The 19,448-nt window shown below is 41.1% G+C and overlaps 1 long non-coding RNA gene across 1 annotated transcript in view; it reads right to left on the bottom strand.

Annotated features, from left to right (window-relative positions):
• LOC123786114 (uncharacterized) overlaps positions 1-7,779 on the bottom strand; it is a 36,135-nt gene extending 28,356 nt beyond the window's left edge. Inside the window, exon 1 of the long non-coding RNA XR_015725076.1 lies at positions 7,554-7,779. This is a non-coding gene — a long non-coding RNA (uncharacterized LOC123786114). The remainder of the gene's footprint in view (positions 1-7,553) is intronic.
• Positions 7,780-19,448: the final 11,669 nt, after the last annotated feature.

Genomic DNA, 19,448 nt, shown 5'->3' with positions numbered 1-19,448 from the left:
CTGGGAAATCCCTGAGGCTCTCTAGATATACCATAATCCAAGCTGGAAGGCCTAAACAAAGACAAAGACCAGTCTCCCTACCTTTTCATCTTGGGTGTCAGCGCCAACAGGGCATGCAAACTTCTGTCCTCCAAGTCCCTAGGGTCCCTCAGCTCATTGATGTCCTATCTGCTGCCAAAAGGGAGATGGCAGACACCGTGGCTTCATTCCTGCCCTGCTCTGCTGTGCTTCCCTTAATCTGTGGTTTCCCAGAGAGTGACACTCTCAGGCGCCTGTGGCCACTTGCCACATTTACACTTTTTCTTGTGTCTCTAGGGGATTCAGCCTTTCGATTTATGCTAGCAGTGGAGGTACAAGTGGAGCCCTCTGAAGAACATGAAAAGGTCTTATCTCTTCTTGTAATGTTTACCTAAAAAAGCAAAATTCATGAAGAACACCAGATGCCTGCTCTTTGAAAGGAAGGCAAACCCTCCATATAAAAGACATCTTTTCTTTTTATTCGAAGACTGATTTTTCAAGGCATAGATGTGCCATCTGTGACTTTACAACTGCACAGTACCAGGCCTGCCTGGTCAGGAATGTGAAACATCCCTAATCTGATGTCATGCATCTGTGATGCAGGTAGAGACTGGAGAACAAGAACAGAACTACTCTAACCATCTGAACAAAAAGCTCCCATCTAGCTACTTGAATTAAATTGAACCATGAACCATTAAACAGTACCTAATCAACATCTAGTGAATCTTTTCAAACAGAATCAACCCGTATCTAATAGGTCCATTTACTAAAATAGAAACAAGCTAGAAAAGCCTTATTCTTGTTTCCTGAAAAAAATGAAACACTAAAGTTAATCCGATTTGTATCCCTAGGCCAAATCCAATCCAACATGACCAAACTTTCTACAACATAATATCAAAATATATTACAATGAAAACTATTTGGACTGATTATTAAACTAGAACCCAGTCATTAATGATAGCTTTCAGTTCTAGAAGGAGATGTTGTAATAAAGGTGGGAAATCTCAATAGAATGTGGCCCTATGGAATAGGTTCAAGGGCATGCCCCTGTGTTATGAAACTCTGCATCTGATTGCTACAGAGTCACATGACTGGAGTGGTGGGATAGGATTGATGTATTTCCTCCCTCAGGCAGGAATTCACCTGAGATGGAGCTCATATGTGGGTTTGTCGGTAGAGACACCTGTGAGGCTCTGGGGAAGACAAAGTTATAGACTAAGAAAGAAGTTGATGGCTACAAGGGGACCGGCTCAGAGGATCCAATTATACGTTACATTCAGACAGCATCAGTCAGGTGGAAGAAAGCTCCCGTTTTATTCCAGTTGGAAAACAATCTTCTTCCTTAAGGACCAGACTTGTCATTTTGCTCTAAGCCAACGATCTGCAATCAAGCTTCCTCAGAACTGAGGGTACAGTGGAACTCTGGGGCTAGGATGAGACACCTGCCACTGGCACCAGGACAAAGACTTGTAGCACTTGGCCTGAAGAGCTACCCATTAAATGGTTGACTATTGAAGCAGGACCATCCAGCTGGAGAGTTTCATCTCTTTCCAATTCTCTTTAACACGGAGACTACCTGGGCTCCCCAATAACACTGACATTTAAAGAAGATCTTGTCTTTAAAAGGCAGTCACTATTAACCACCAAAATTGTTTCATACACTATTGTTCTAAAGATATTTTAACACTTATTAATACTTAATAATATCTAATACTTTACATGTGCCTCCCACAATATCAGAACTCGGTAGGTATAGTTTAAATCTTAATATGATAATGTGCTTGGTTGAAAAAAAAAAAGATGCATAGAACTCTGTTTGCCCTAAATGTGTTTATAAGCTATTATTAATAATTTCTTTACACATACAAACTGGTGAAATAAAGAACCCAATCTAGGGGAATCTGAGTTCATTAAAGGCACATAAAGCGTATATATGTGTTTCTATTTCTTTTTTTGTTAGATTTTATTTATTTATTTGACAGAAATATAGACAGCCAGCGAGAGAGGGAACACAAGCAGGGGGAGTGGGAGAGGAAGAAGCAGGCTCATAGCAGAGGAGCCTGATGTGGGGCTTGATCCCAGAACGCCGGGATCACGCCCTGAGCCGAAGGCAGACGCTTAACCGCTGTGCCACCCAGGCACCCCTATATATGCGTTTCTAAATATCTAGTGCTCGGTTCTTAGAGAGTGTCTTCTGCTTTATGTGGGAGAACTGGAAAGATCTGTAGGTACAGGGGACATTTTCTGTGTGGACCCAGTCTTGAGCTGTTATTTCCTCACAATATTACTGAGGATATGTAAAAGTCAGGGAAAACATATAAGGGGTGATTCAGCCAATCAGTCCATCGATAAATTTTTAAGTACTTGTTTTCATCGTGAAGCATGTGCTTTTCCATACTTTTCCCAGATTCTTCACAATCACACTGTGAGGTAGGTATATGTCTTACGTCCATTTTATAACTTAGGCTTAGCCAAGCTGTGTGACTTGCCCAAGGCTAGTCAGTCAGAAAGTGGTAGAGGTGGGACTTAAGTCCAGTGTGGCCTCCCTCCAAAGCAGTACTCTGGAACGTCATCAGGTATTACCTCCTGAAGCAACTAGCTACCCACCAAGTCCTTTGTCTTGACGTGGTGTTAGGGGTAGCAGTAGAAGTGGAGAATTGCTCCAGCTTGAACCAAAAATTACAGAAATCAGATATTTCCCAGCATGTCCACAAGACTGGCGGATGGGCAAACTAGACATATATTTTTTATGAGGTGAGAGAAAGCTAATCTCTATGATTATTGACCTTTGGGGGATTTTGAAAAACACCTCATTAAGTTCACAAAATGTTCATACAAATTCACAAGGCTCAGATATTCACCGCAGTCCCTTCAGACCCAGGAAGGGCCCACAGACTCAGTTTAAGAACGTCATTTCTAAGAGAAAAAGGCAAGCTTGACACATTAACCAAATCTTAAGCAGAGCGTGGTGTCTCCTGCTGGCTTTCGTCTGCTGCCCCAGTGCCATCCAGTCCAGTTTCATGGTGGTGACTGTTGAGGGGAGGTGTGGGGGAAAAATGAAACCCTTATAAGGAACTGGGACTTAGTACGGGCTGTCTTTGTGTAACAGAGAAAGCCACATACATACAAAGAGAGTGCCAAAGCCTACTTCATTTGGTCCCAAAACCCATAGAGCTTTGGTACGTTAAGTGAGAAGCTTGAGAAGTAACAATGGGGTCTGTCATCATGGAGTAATCGACATGGTCTGGTAGAGACATCCGAGAAAAATTTCAGAGTCGTTCCTAAAGGAGGAAAGAGAGGAGAGAGAGACGAGAGCCTTCACAACAACAGTTGCTTACAAAACACAGACACCAGAAATATTATTATTATTGTTATTATTATTTTTTACTACTATTATTATTATTTACTGTTTGGACAACTTTGGAGGAGGAATTAAAAATGAAGAAGGGTTGACTTAGCAGTGAAAAAAGAAGTGGTTCATTCCAGATAGGAAGTACGGAATATAAAGAGAGAGTTTCCAGTGTCATCAAAGACCAAAAGCACTGCTTTAAGAATGAAATGACTTGTATATCTTCTAATAACTCCCTTTTTTCTCTCTCTTGTAGAAGCCCCACTGAATTCGATTGAAGCTACACAAAATGCATTTCTCCACAGATTGCTTCTCCAAAACCATAAATGTATAAGAGCCTCTTATTCTTCATTATAATTCAAATAACTGTCAAAATAAAATGCTAGTTGCTTCTCTAGTCGGAACAGTCCCTTTAGACTGTGAAAGAAATGATAATTAAAGACAACCCCCACTGGATGCCATTGATCTTTCACTCAGGATTGAAATCTTTCTGTAAGAAATCCAGAACCGACATAATAAGCTAACACGTGCATATAAAGTGTCAGTGTGCATGAATATTTAATTTCAAATGCTAATTGCAAAAAAAATTACATTGTAATATTTTTAAAGCATTAGTACTTATTAATTTGTCCCTTCTTTGTATAAATTGCTTAATTTTATTTTATTTTTTTTTATACTTTCTTTTTTTTTTTTTTAAGATTTTATTTATTTATTTGACAGAGACAGAGACAGCCAGCGAGAGAGAGAACACAAGCAGGGGGAGTGGGAGAGGAAGAAGCAGGCTCATAGCAGAGGAGCCTGATGTGGGGCTCGATCCCACAACGCCGGGATCACGCCCTGAGCCGAAGGCAGATGCCCAACCGCTGTGCCACCCAGGCGCCCCAAATTGCTTAATTTTAAAATAAGTATAATGTATAGCTTCATATGTATTACTTTCTTATTTATAGTCGTATATATAATCATCTGCATGCTACCAAGTTTTGTTTGTTGTGTTTTTCTGTGGCTGGGGGTGGTTGTGGTGTTGTTTTTATGGGTTCATATCATAAGCTAGAAACTGAACATCTTGCCATGGAAATAATTTTCTGTAGAAGAACTTATAATGTGAGTCAATAGTTACAGTGATAAAACACACTAGGACAGCAGAATGATGGATTTTGTTGTCCCTTGTTGTTGTTGTTGGTTGGTTTTATAAGATTTTGTTTCTGTTTTGTGTATCAGTTTAGTTTCTCTGTTTCTGGACACTGGCAAGGTTTTATCTAATTCTAGTCCCGTCGACTTTTTTGGGACACACCCTGCTCCATCATCTGCTGTATTAAATAATTTGAACTGTTATCTTGCAGTTGAGATTTTTCAAGATCCATTTGAAGACCACAATAATTAATTTATTCATTAAAAAAGCCTAACACCTCTTGGGCACCTACCACATTCCAGGCATGTTTTGGGCACTTGGAACACAAACCAAAAAGGATTGTTGAATTCATAAGTTTATATTCTATATACTACCTAGTAAGTAAAAAGTAAACTGTATGTTAGTATGTACAAAGGTGATTAGTGCTATGGTAAAAATGAATAAAATGGAGCCCAGAAAGACAGAATATGAGTGGAGGCAGTTGCAATCGTACACAGGGTGATGAGGAAGGACTTGAAGGAGTGTAAGAGATTAGCAGTGGGGATAGCAAGGAAGGAGCCTTCTCAGAGAGACAGCCAGTGCAAGCGACGTAAGGAATTACATCTCCTGAGTTCAAGGAAGGGAAAGATGGCCAGTGTTCCTATAATGGAGTGTGTGAGGAGAAAAGTAACAGGAGAAAGGGTCAGGAGATAATAGGGGGACTCATGAGCCCCTCAAGTTCTTTGGATTTTATTCTTAGGAGGATGTAAAGCCTTTGGACGTTTTTGAAGTAGGGAGCGACATGATCTAACTTAAGTTGTGATGGGTTTGCCCCGGTTGCTCTGTGGTGACCATAGACAGGCCAAGGCTCCCAGGAAGGTCAGATGGGAAGTTGCTGCCATTTCAAGACGTGACAACATGGTGATACAGACCGGAAAATCAGCTGTGGAGACGATGAGAAGTGGTGGGATAATAGATACGTTTAAAGGTAATGTTGTGGGATTTGCTGACAGATTGATGTGAGGAAAAACAAAAGAGAAGTCAGAGATGGCTCTACGGGTTTTGTTTTAAGCAACCAAAAAGATGGAGACGTCACCACTTGTAAAACACATAGCCAAAGAGTAGACTTCAGTGGAGCAAGAAGTCTAATGAAAAGTGGAGATTGGACTTCTGGTTTCTTGTCTGGCACATAGGAAACTCGGAAGCCATCACTCAATTACAACAAGTAAAAATCTGAACAAACTGAAAAATCGTCAACTTTTCTCAGATCCGTTAGGGAAGGAAGCTCACAGGACAAACTGATACTGTCCAAATTGCGGAGACAGACAGATGAATGCACAGAATCACAACTCACTGGAGAAGAAATCCATGAGCAGAAACCACCATGGGAAGCAGTGCCAATGTTGGAAAACCTGACTTGTAATTGATGAATTGCTGGAGCCTCAGGGCAGGCAAGTTTGAGAGTTTAAAACTTCAGGGGACCCAGTCATAGGGGCACCCACACAGGTTTGTGAGTTTTCCCTCCAGAAACTCTACCAGGTCCTCACAGTGAACATCACAGGAAAATCTCTTTGTGCTTTCAACAGAGAAGGAGAAAAGGAAAATTTTTAAATTTAAAATTTTAATTTTAATTTAAAAATATGCCAGATCATTCTGTTCTTAGTAAGGCTTGCTTACTGGGGTTAAAAACCTGCTGGGGTTTTATCACGTCCCAGCCTCCTAGAGGAAGGGAAATGCCCAACTACCCCCTCTAGCCATTCTGTCTCACCTAAGGGAAGAAAAAAGTTGAGAAGCACTGATAAAACTCATAGTCCAGGAGCTCAGTGTCACTATTAGACTGAGACCTACCCGCAGGACATTAGACTGCTTCCCCTCTCCTCACACCTCATCACTACATTACTAGCTGCCTTTTCTTTTTTTTTTAAGATTTTATTTATTTATTCGACAGAGATAGAGACAGCCAGCGAGAGAGGGAACACAAGCAGGGGGAGTGGGAGAGGAAGAAGCAGGCTCACAGCAGAGGAGCCTGATGTGGGGCTCGATCCCATAACGCCGGGATCACGCCCTGAGCCGAAGGCAGACGCTTAACCGCTGTGCCACCCAGGTGCCCCTACTAGCCGCCTTTTATCTAGTATGTCATGTTCACCTTTCAAAAATTTCAAAAAATTTTACAAGACATACTAAAAGGAAAAAAAACAAAACAAAACACAGTTTGAAGAGACCGAACAAGCATTAAAACCAGTCGGAAATGACAGGAATGTTGGAATTACTCGACCAGGAATTAAAAAAACAAACAAACAATGATTAATATGCTAAAGGATTTAATGCAAAAAAGTAGACAACATTTAAGAAAAGATGGATACTGTAAACACAGAGATATGGAATTCTACAAAAGAATCAAAGATAAATAGTAGTTACCAAAAGCACTGTGACAGACATGAAGAATACCCTTGATGGATTCATTAGGAAACTTGATACAGCTGAGGGAAGACTCTCTGAGCTTGGACAGGACAATAAAAATTTCAAAACTGAAAAGCAAAGAGGAAAATCCAGGTCATACCACCTGGTAAGCCACTTGGACTAGCAGAAGCACTAGCTAAGATTGAGAGGAACTGAAAATAAGTGGCAAGGGAAAAGGTAATGAAAATCAACTAGAGCCTTGGGACCCACTGCACCAACAAGGCTTGTAGTTCATCCTGTTCATTCTTGTAGATTTTTCCCTAGAAATTATGATGACCGCCATCTGGAAGAAGCCGTGACTTACATGTTAGATGCAAATGATCAGAACAATGAGCAGGATGCAACACTAATGGAAATTGTTCGTGTTGTATCCAGACCCCACTTGGATCCCCTTTATCGTTTCTGTCTGCCCACCTCCCAGCTTTTATGCAATTTTGCCTCCGGTGGCCTACAACTGTGACTCTTCTTTGGCCTACTGTCCTCAGGCTCCCTGAGCCACTTGTGCAGAGAGCTGGAAGTACATGGAATTAACATTCTCACCATGCCCATGCCCTTGCTCCGTATCTGGTCCTTCACAAGGGACGAGCTGGTGTGGCAGGGTAAAACCAGCTTACTTACCTTGGCTCAGGACAAACTCTGAAGTGTTCATTTACACTCCAACATTCTCTTGAAGCATCAGGCCTAAGATACCTCCACAAATTATGACCTCGCTTGGTTTCTTCTCCTGTCTTCTTACCCTTCCTTCATTTAATTTCTGGCTTCTCTGCAGAGCACTTCCCTTGTACAACAATTCTTAGCTCAGAGTCTGCTTCTGAGAAGCTTAACCTAAAACATTTTGCTTTAAGCTCTCATTGCACTTTGTACTTCCACTGCATATTACTCAACTCATGGGCAATTGATTGTTCAAAGTCTATCCTTCTACTGGTACATTAACTGCATAAGTGGAGGGACTGGATTGTCCCTACTGCTGCATTCCTGGGTCTAATCTAGTTTATGGCACATAGATGCAAATACCGGATTATGTATGAATGAATGAATGTACGAACCAAGAGGGTCAAGATTAATTCGTGAATTAATGACACCTTTGTAAGTCTTTTTTTAAAGAAACAATGCTTTATTTTTTAAAAGTAGATTTAATTAATTAACCAAAGATAGATAAGCAACCCTTATTACTGAAAAATAGAAGGAAGTCCTTAGGAATATGCGTGTCGGTGTCCAACCTTCTGGGCATTCTTTCTCCATACTGTGTACTCTGATCACTTTTCTTAAAAGAGAAGACAGAATCAAGACAGGAGCCAAGCAGGTACCCAATCGCACTGGGTACCAAAGTTATTCTAGTCATTCTTCCCCTTAGTTTCCATCCTCATAGCTACAATGAACTGAATGATGTTCAGAATATCTGATTCTTTGAACCACATCAGCAAGACAGAACACATGGCGAGAGCCCCAAATTACCACTGCTGCTGCTCATGTCTGCTAAGCGAGGCCTCAGCAAATGGTTCAGGTCATTAGAGCAGTAAATACAGGAGAGAAAACTTGCACATTAATCGACACATGGGGAGCTCTTCATTGGCCAGAAAAGGAACTGACAATCTCTTGGTGTGTGCTCTCAGTCACTTAATGACACCATATTGCTGCGAGTAGATTTCCTGAATAATTTTAAGGCAAAGAATACAGAAGAGAAGGACACATGGAAAAAAAACCACAAAAAAACAGAGTCAGTTTTCTCTGCTAGTCTGCCTAGAATTTTAACTACCAAACTAAGCCAATTTGAATTCTTTGTTTTTTAAATCTTTTTTCAAGTCCTCTTCTTCCTCTGTGAGATGAATATACTTCATGCAATACAAATGCCAATTTTGAGTTGTACCATGGAAAAAGATGTGTTCGTTAATCCTGGGAACTTGGCTCCAACTTGCACCATCTTCCTTTGGGAGCTAAAGAAACTTTGGTAAGATAAAAGAAATTAGGGTCCCTCCTGCAAGTTGAAGAGATTCTCAGGGCAGAAAAAGTCAATGTATATTGGCTGCGAAGATGTTTTCTTTATAAAAGCCCCATGCTAACATTTCAGAAAGAGCTATAGCAGCTGAGAAAAGAACGAGGACTATGCTTGACTTTATCCACTAAAAGAAAAGATAATTCAGGTAACTTTTAACTCAATAATTACATCTTTGTTTAAGTATGAATGCAAATTAGCTGTCTTAAAATATAAATAATTTATGTGTTCCAAACTTCAGATGAAAGGTTTGTTCACCGAAGCAAATGTAAAAAGAAAATAAAATCCCTTGGTCTAGTGGTAGTAGTGTAGTTTTATTTTGTTTTGCTTTTATTGTGGTTGATGTAGAAGTTCCTTCATGCTGCTCCTGTGGCTTGATAGTCACTTGATAAGGCAGCCTGATGGTTAAGTTTTTAATTCCTGAATTTATACTCTAGTTCTGTCAAAAAATTCAATGAGCTTAAAAAAGGAGATGCTGGAATGGTGAATACAGATTAATAAATCAGGAAAGGAAAATAAGGACGGAGAAAAAAATAGGATGCTAACCATAGTGGTTATTGTTGTTACATGACTGAACTTCTAAAATTGGCTCTAGACTTCTTGACAGCCAGACAAAAGGTAAGTTTATTTATTTTAATATTTTTTTAAAGATTTTATTTATTTATTTATTTATTTATTTATTTATTTATTTGAGAGAGAGCGCACGAGAGAGAGAGAAAGAGAGCGCATGAGCAGGGGAGAGGGGCAGAGGGAGAGGGAGAAGCAGACTCCCCACTGTGCAGGGATTCCCAATGTGGGACTTGATCCCAGGACCCTGGGATTAGCACCTGAGCCAAAGGCAGCTGTTTAACCGTCTGAGCCACCCAGGTGCCCCAAATGTAAGGTAAAACACACCAAATAAGAGAGGGGGAAAAAACCCAACTAATTCACTATATGAGACAAAAATATTTTCCAATTATAAATTTTAGACTGAAGTTTTCATTTGAGAGCATATATAACAGATCCTATTTGATTAGTGGACATTATGCTTGGTAACATTTTTACAGCAAACACACGGCCATCTCACAAAAACATACTTGGTTAATTATTTAATGCAGCTGGGTGAAGGTGATTCCATGAACCAAGCTTATATGGCAAACTCCGGTGTTCTAATTTGTTATGTTTTTTATTTTTTTATTTAATTTTTTTTAGGGGGTTGCTGAGGGAGAGAGAGAATCCTACGCAGGCTCCACGCCCAGCACAGAGCCTGATGCAGGGCTCCATCTCACAACCTTGAGATCATGACCTGAGCTGAAATCAAGAGTCAGACGTTTAACCAACTGAGCCACCCAGATCCCCCCTAATTTGTTTTAATAACAGTTTAAAATTACCAAAAATAGTGAATACTTTATTTTTCCTAAATGGAATTTAGTCAGCCAGGTTTTTATTTAGAGCTAGATGACTGAAAAATTAGATCATACTCTCTGACCAAGATTGAAAATCATATTTCTATACTGACTATGCATTGAAGAAAGCTCCCCATTTTTTGGAAACTAAATGAGCAAGTGGATAAAGTGATCTTTTCCTTTAAGAGCTGACACACAACCTACTATTCTCTTTTGGATTCACTGATGATCCATCAATGCCCACAGGTGAGCTTTTGGTAGAAAGCCAGTAAATTTTGTTAGGAGAAGATTTTAGATCTGATCCAATACTTAAATAAACCATGGAATTTGATACCCTTACTTTGCAAAACATGATGTTAGCTTATAGCACTTTTTCTTTTTGAGAAAATACAATGATGCCAGTGATCACTGCTTCCCTTTCTACGTGACCAAATATGCTTTAGCTGTAACAATGACAATAGCGATAGTAGTGGTGATAGCATTATTTATCACAAACTTATTTGTGAAGCACTGTTTCCAGTGATTTACAAATAACTCATGTAATTGTCACAAAAAATATGTGAATTATTTGAATTATTATCTCCACCATACAGATGAGCATACTGAAGCAGGAAGCTCAAGGTCACACAGCTGATAAGAGTTGGAGCTCAGCAAGTATAATTTAAAGACTGTGCTCTTAACCACTATGTTTAAAAAGAGCAGCTATAAGAATTAGAATGGGAGAAACACACTTATCATGTAATACTTCCCAAGAACCACCGGCCAGTCTACAGTGGAAATTCAACAGGATACTCAAATTAACCATTCTCCAGGGTTACTTGATAGAAGATCCACAAAGGAAAATAAACAGGGTTCTCGTCCCTCTGTAATAACCAACTAGAAAAAAATGTAATAGAACAAACATCTCACCCACAAAATCAACAAAAACCATAGAGCATCTAGGAATAAATGCCACAAAAGATGTGTCAGACCTTCATGAATAAAGCTGCAAAGCATAATGAAAAGGTATAAACAAATCTAAATAAATTTAAAGAGTAATGGGTGGGAAAACTTATTGCTCTATTTTAGATCGATCCATTCCAATCAAACTCTAAGGCAGGATTATTTATGAATGTTGATAGGTTAGTCTCTGAAACTCATCTGGAAGAGAAAGAGTCCGGATTGAAGAAAAACAAATTGGCGAGATATAAAGAAGACATAGGAATTTTAAGTAACAGTATTGGAGGAGCTCAAGAAGAAGATGTGACCTCGGGTTGGCCCCAGAGCAGGACCGGGCCAACGGAGGCTCCTCCCCCGGAGGGCGCCGACACTGTTCCCGCAGCTGGGTGCACTTCCAAGCACTGTAGCTTTGAGAGAGCCCTGTGTTATTGAGAGCATCTGGATGGTACACGTGACCAAGCCCCATTAAGGCCTCTCTATATAAACTCCTGAGCCTGGCGGACAGGTGTGAAGCTGTGCTTAGCCTGCGGCCGCCCACCACCAGCCCCATAAGTAAGCTCTCTTGCTTATCGAAATTGCCACCTACCAGTCTGGGCTGGCCTGCCCCTTTCTAACGTCTCTGTGCCCTCTCTGTGTGAAGCCAGTTTCAGGTTTCACTCGGGGACTCTCAGAGGTTGCGAGCCAGCAAGTGGGGACCCAGCCAGGAAACCCGCGGCACGGGTCTGGGGAAAATGGCGTCTGCGAGGGAAATCCTGAGCTGGCCTTTAGACCTCGGGGGCGGAGGGGGGGGCGGTATGTTAGATGCTTATGGATCCCCCCATGAGTAGAGGAATGCCCCGACAATGCCAGCTGGTCTAATGCGCGGGTTTGAGGACCAGCGCGGCCGAGCACTGTGCGGGGAAGGGAGGCTGCTGGCTGGGGGCCGGCGGACTGGCCAGGGAGGCCCGACTGGAGGCTGGGAAGGGCTGAGGTTCGAGAGGGACTCGTGTACCTCCACCACACTGCACACTTTAGGGCTGGCAGACAAGGCGGGAGCGCAGGATAATTTGGAGAGCTTTGCGTGCCGGTTTGCAGAACTAGGCGGGTGCTCAGGCTGCCCCAGATTAGGGTCTGAGTGCTTGTAACAGAGCCCGGTTAGGACGCCAAGAGGTGGAACCTAGGGGAAAGTGAGGAGAGCGAAGAGGAGGCTGTTGTGTTGATAGTGAAACGGATGAACTGTCCCATGTCACCTTTAGTGCAAGAGAAAGCAAGAGCAGCAGCATAACCAACAACCCCAGCCAGCAGGGCAGCCCCCAGTGCAGGAGCCATTCAGGGTAAGAGAAGGTATGCCTACTGGCTAATTGCTGCAGCGGCCAAGTTCCAGCAACAGCCAGGATCCCCCGTGCCCCGGGAGTTCCCCTTCACAGGCCAAACTCCCCTGCAGGCTAGACTAATCCTCCCCTCTCCTCACCCCAGCACCCTGCAGACACTGCCTTCAGGTAGGACAAGTGGTCATTTTCTCTGCCTCCTGCCCTGCCCGAGAAATCCCAATTCCCACCCCATGTCCCATAGCCACACAAGCCGAGCCGGGGGTATACTCCCTGTCTTCTTGCTGGGAGCATCTGTGAGGGAGAGGGTGGGCAGGGAACCCACAGAAAATTCAATGCCCAGGTGCCACCTTAAAGTTTTGGGAGTGATTTGGTTAAGGTAAGATGTGCATTGTTCCAGAAGCTGTAATTTGTTCGCCAAAAAAAGAGGCAGAGCTAAAATAAAGCATTTATTTGGGGTCTCAGAATTGCAATTCAGGGAACACTGATCTTGGACAATAATCCAAATAGTCATCTGTGCACCCCTCCCCCCAGCCTCTCTCTGGGAACAAAAGTCAAGGGTTCTTAAAGACAAAAGGGAATGCTATGCTGTGTGTTATTTCCAAAGAGTTCTGATTGGTATTGGTGACAGAAAACTAATCTTGATTGACTATAAATGGTTGCAAAAACTATCACTAGGCAAAGTCTCCTGTAGCAAGTTGCTTGGCCTTTAGGCTGTGCCCTTGGAATATTTGCGGTTTGGCCCAGTTTGAAAGTTTGTGGTTCCTCTGGTGAGGACGTACATAAGGCCTATCTTCTTAGTAGCCTCCTGGCTCCATTTTAAAACTCCTTGACATAAATGACCCCGATTCATTTCACCTTTCACATTTCCCCATTTTGATCAAGATCTTTCTCTCCAAACATCTGATCAACTATTGCTTAAGTCCCATGTCACTGGGTTGGACTTGTCCCAGGAAATCCTATCCCACATTAGGAGGATTTTTAAATTTTGGATAGTTTGTTTTAAGGAGTCACTGTTATTAGAGTCAGGCCACATGGAGCAACAAGGTGGCAGTCTGGAAATGGCTTCTAGGTCATATCCTCATCCGGGGCTTTGTTAAACTGCCTGGAGATTTAAGTGAATCAGTTCATTGGGTGACCGTGAGCAGATGTTTGAGTTTTAGAAGGACCTTTCTTAGCAAGGTGACGAACATAAGAGCAATTAGCAATAACCTAAAATCCTCCTGGACAGTAGGCATTAATCCAGGATATTACGAATGTTTATTAAGTATCTAAAGGCTCAATGAATTTATCAGTGTGCTAGAGCAGATCTAAGGAAGTGAAACCTATCAATTGTTGGCAAGTTGGCAAGGCCAGTGCAAATTCATATTTCATATTGTAACAAGATTGAGTCCAGAGTAAAAATGGAATCCTTGCTGGCAACTCTCCTCATATTGTTTTCCTCTTTGCCCATAATTTCCTGGAGAAAACCTCAATCCCTTGAGTCCAGAGTGGTTTCATTACCTGCTCCAGTTCCATTTAGTCCCTTGGTTGGGGGGGGCGGGGCGTTGTGAAAAAACCACCTGCTAATTCCTTCAATTCTTTTGGTCCATAAATCCATCCTGATGAAAAGCATCTAACTTGGTCATCTGTGCAAACCTAAGCTGTGCAGTTGGGCAAGTTATAGCAGTGATTACAATTTTTCATAAGCCTTTGATCTGCCTAACCATACGTATTAAGATTAAAGTAATAAACCAGTTTGTGCCTCCTTCTTAACCGTGATCCTATTCCTGATGATAACCAGCTAAAGAGATGGAAGTAATCTCCAAGTGCTGGCATGTGTTCTACCTCAGCTAAAAGGTTGATAATATCCTTTATAGTTTTTAGTTCTTGTGTTATTTTGCTAGATTGAGTAACATAAAAATAGCATTCTTCTAATAGGGCTCAAGTACATCTTCGTTGGGCCATTAAGATACTAAGTGCCCTTCTATTTTGTAAGATAAGTTCTGCCAGTCCATCAATTTGAGTTTGTTGGTACTCAAATGCTTGAACAGAAGTACTGAATGTGGTGGTCATGATTATGGATAGGTTGCATATTGCCTTTTCCAAGTCTGATACACCAATCCAAGGAAAAAAGTCTTGGACAAGGGCATGACCAAGACACTTTCTGTCTACAACTGGGTTATTGGTTGACATCCATCTAAAAAGTGTAATCTTCCCAGCCTTTCCAAAGCCTTTTTAATTGGTAAGAGAAGGATCCCAGATTTGGTATAGGAGCAGTGGAAGGAACAGCCTTTCTAATGGTGGCATCAGGGGCAGGGATAACAACTCCAACACACCCTTTCCATGTAATAGATTGGAGTAAATATTGGTGCCACAGAAATACCAAGGGAAATACCAGAACCTTCTAGGGACAAAGCATAAGGGGGACTTCTCCCTTTTATCAGCTTCAGAAGAAGAAATCTCATGATTAAAAATGTGGTCCTCTTCAGAGTACATGATAATCCGATTTATTGGAATTATGTGAGTGATTGTAGGCACATCTTCTATTTCAAGTACTTGAAGCAATAAATGAGTTTGATTGTTGGCAGTCTGTTTTGGACTAAGTTATGGGATGTTTCCAAGAAAAAGATAGGTGGAATTAAGCATCCACCATTTTTCAGATTTCTGATTAATTCTCCCTATTATCCATTAGGGGAAGTACATCTGCTTCCCAGTATCCAGTTCTCCTATAAATTTCATTTCCCCACCGTAAGAATACATTAAAAAAATTATACTGCAGTTGTGTAGACTTCAATGTGGAATGAATTCATGATCATCTAAATCCTATAAAAACCAAACATTCAAGGGAAGATAACCTAATGTCCCATCAATGCCACTTTTATTTTTAAAACATAAGGAAAGATCATTAGTCAATGTCCAGGTTTGAGAGGTATTCTCTTTTGAGCCGGAACAACCCAATGGAAGGCAATTCTATCTAGGGCACGTTTTCAGATAGAAGTTGGTGAGTAACTTCAAAGATGATAGGGGCCACAGGCAGGCCACCCCAAGATGAACCACTTTGACATGAAAATTATTTTGAGTTGAAGGCAACTGAGACTCCGTAGGCTCAAGAGAAACTTAGTGCGCCTCCCTTAACCACCTAGAAGAATCAAATTGGGAGTCTTTCCCAGACTAATGATTATTACTAGAGATAAATTTTATGAGTGACCCACCTGTATGGCAGGGCAAACATCTAATTGCCGAACACCTGCTTTTCTTATTGCCTGGGACTTGTAATCCTTCCCTCAAGTCCTAGACTCCTACTCTTAGTTCACGCTATCTTACCTAGGGCCAGCAGAAGGTAAGATTTCTTACCATGTCAGTCTCCCTGAATCTATCTGTGGAGACTGATGGAGTGAGTGTGTTGAGTGTCTTGTTCTCTAAATTTAGGTTAGCAGAAAATATTTGTGGAACTATTTCCTCGGGCTTATAGACTCTTTGGTAAATACGGTAGAATATTCTCCAGCTACTGACCCATTTTCTCCCAAAGTTAGACTTTGTTTTGCTTTGTGTCTTCTATGTTTGTCATAATGTGCAGAGGAGGTAAAGGCTGTTGCTAATAGACCTCTTGGAAGCCAATGCTACAAAATTGATAGGCACTGGTTGAGCACTTAAAAGCTGTTAGAGCACTTGCCACCTAACTCAGAGATTCCAGTATTAGGATATGTTGGTCATAGAATGGGTTAGATTGATACTAGGTCATCTGCCAACCTCAAGAAAATGTTGATGCGTGGAAATACACTGTAAAACAACATAGTTCCCACCCTACAGCGCATCCTTCTAGGCATTGGTTTGGCTCTGAGAGATGCAAGGCTTCGACAAAACTGTTAATGTGCATATACTGGATAAGATTTTTCCTTTCATCTTGCTCATGTCCTGACAGCTTGGCTTTGTGACCACCGAGAATATTCTCTTTGGTATCTGCCATCTGGAGAGTGCCCTTCCTGGGGTGTACCTTGATAGCCAGTTGAATAGAGTGGGTTTCTGAGTCTCTGGCCATGCCAGTTATCAAGGGAGTGTCATGAGAAGTCCGAGCCTATAGAATCTTTGTTATCTGAACTTTCATTCCCTGTTAGTGCTAGAGAACCTCACTTGCCTGGTGTCCCACATTAGCGGGTGTGTGACTGGAGGCATCTGATGTTTTCGGAGACCGGAGACTCCGTTTTCACTACATCATCCTTACTGCCTATGCAAAGAAGGCCTTTTTCCCCTTACATTGCCTGGTGAACTGGGGAGACCTGGCCCTGAGGCCTCAATCCAGCCCATCCCAAAGATGTTGCTGAAGACTCTTGGTCTCATCAAGAGAAAGAACTCAAGGAAATATACAACACAGTGGACAAGTGATACAAGCAAGAAAGTTTATTAAAGTATGTTCACTCACAAGATGGGAGAGTGGGCAAGCCTGAGGGAGAACATGAGCTGCATGCCCTGGGTTTCTATCTTTCATTGACGGCTGTTAACTAGGAGGTGGAATATTCATGACTTGGGGTGGGATTACTTGGAGGCAGGGTTTCAGGCCCCCCCCCTTTTTTTTCCTTACTTGGTCAGGGGTTTCTGGCCTCCTTTTCAGCCGTTTTGGGTCTGTGTGTTTTGATCCGGCTTCTTATGGCTTTGTTTTGGAGCGCTGCCAGGACAGGTGTCTGACTTTCTGGATAGCTGGCCATGACTACTTCTTTGCTGGTCTATAGGTATCCTGTTAGAACCTAACTAATTGCCTCTAACAGTTAGGCTGACTTTGGAAGTAAACTTTTGAATTGTGTGGGCCGCATCTTCAATGCCCTCTCTGGAAACTTCTTGTGTTTGTGGTTAAGCCATTAAAAGGCTTATTGGTTTGAGTTACTACTGAAATTAATAAGATACTACTCATCAATGGCCAGATGATGGATCCTTTAAATTGGTTATATTTAAAATACATATTTTTATGAAGAGCTCTAAATTCTTATTAGCATAACAGCCACAGGGACTCCCTTGACAAAATAAAAACAGAAATTAGACTTGAGATAAAAATATCCATATCCAATGTGAGATCCCATTCTCAAAATCTACCCTCATTGCCGGTTTTAAATTGCCTTTTCCTACAAAATTTGCAGAGAGCTTATTTGACCATATTCACAATCTTCCCTTCACAGTGGAAACAGGTGACCAAAATTTCTCTTGGGCCCTCCTACAAATGATCAGTGAAAGGCCAGTGTTCAGGGGCTAATAGAAACAAGGATGAATTGTATATCCAGAAAAATGTCTTGTTAAAATGCTTTATATAAACTTTACAAAGGCGCAAATCTTTCTCATTCTCATTTTAGTTACAAAATCTCCACGATACAAAAAAAAAAAAAAGAACCCCAAAAAACCCACAAAACACCAGTAACAAAAAAATCTCCCTGATAGGGACGCCTGGGTGGCACAGTGGTTAAGCGTCTGCCTTCGGCTCAGGGCGTGATCCCGGCATTGTGGGATCGAGCCCCACATCAGGCTCCTCCGCTATGATCCTGCTTCTTCCTCTCCCACTCCCCCTGCTTGTGTTCCCTCTCTCGCTGGCTGTCTCTATCTCTGTCGAATAAATAAATAAATAAATCTTTAAAAAAAAAAAAATCTCCCTGATAAAAAGAAGTGCAGATTTAGTTAAAAAGATAGGCCTGTCCCTTAATATTCAGGTCTTTGGGGAATTAGAAACAACAGTCTTCGCCTTACAAACCTCCACAAAACCAAAATACAACTCTAGAAATAAATTAAAGCCCACCTATCTTTACTAATCTCAGAACTTCCCCTATTCCTCTCAAAATGTTTGATCAGGATATGGGAACAAAACCATCCTGTTTAAGGGGGGTGGGGGGGATAGATTTTAAATAGGAATTATCCTGAAACCCTAGGGGGAATCTTTTGTTTTTATTTTTACATTCTTTCTCTGCCCCCTGAAATTATAAACTTTGCCTTTGAAATGTAAACATAGCCCACAATTACCTGAGACCGAAGGAAGAAAAAAAGGTAGGAAGGGACCTGTGTAAAGTATAAACTGCTGAAAGGGCTCTCATGCCCAGACTCTATCACCTCTGATAAGAGGCAGGTATGTCCAATTGTGCACCCTGGAGAAAACGTAGATTTTTTTTCTCTGTTTTATGATATAAATTCTCTACACACACCACCTTCCCCCATTTTCTCTAGGACCTAAGAACCACTCTTTGAAATGCAAAATTTAGGGAGAAGTTGTTCATTAGAGAAAAATGTATTTGAAAATGGGGCCTGTAATGTCCCTCCCACAAATAAAAACAAAAGCTTTAAGATTGTTTGCATTGTGCTTCAGTATTTGTATGTGTCCATGTATGCTGTAAATGTGATTTTTCTTTACCTCCAGATGGTGTTGCTGAAATTAATCTGTAAAAGAGCTCTAGTTGGTTTGAAGGCAAGTTACTGGTAAAGATTGGGCATTCTAAAATTCAGAAAGATAAAAACTAACGTAAATGTTTTTCAAATTCCTGTGATCTGAGAAACTACTCAGCATTAAAGCTCATGGAAGGTTGTGGATTTAATTAAAATACACATGTTTTTTAGAGTTATCAGTGTTAAATTATAAAGCTTTTATTCTGCATATATTTACTGAAAGTTAAATAAATTCATGTTATCTCTTGCAAAATTTGTCAGGAAAAAATTTAGAATAATGTTTACTCTGTTTAACATCCAGTAGAGTTGTGGATAGTCTAAACATAATCGAGAACAAGTAAATAAATAAAATGAAAACGTCTGTAGGTAAACTTTTAAATAGCTTCTAAAATCTTTGGTAATCTGAAACTGTAAGTTTTACTAAGTTAATTGATGAGTAAGTTTAAATTCATCAAATACTATATCCTTTCCAAATAAGGTAAAATAATGAAAC

This window comes from Ursus americanus, chromosome 7 (assembly GCF_024610735.1).
Source record: "Ursus americanus isolate L20-20 chromosome 7, mUrsAme1.1.p, whole genome shotgun sequence".
Lineage (NCBI taxonomy): Eukaryota > Metazoa > Chordata > Mammalia > Carnivora > Ursidae > Ursus > Ursus americanus.
Note: the sequence above shows the minus strand (reverse complement) of the source record. Positions and strands in the feature narration are given on the sequence as shown.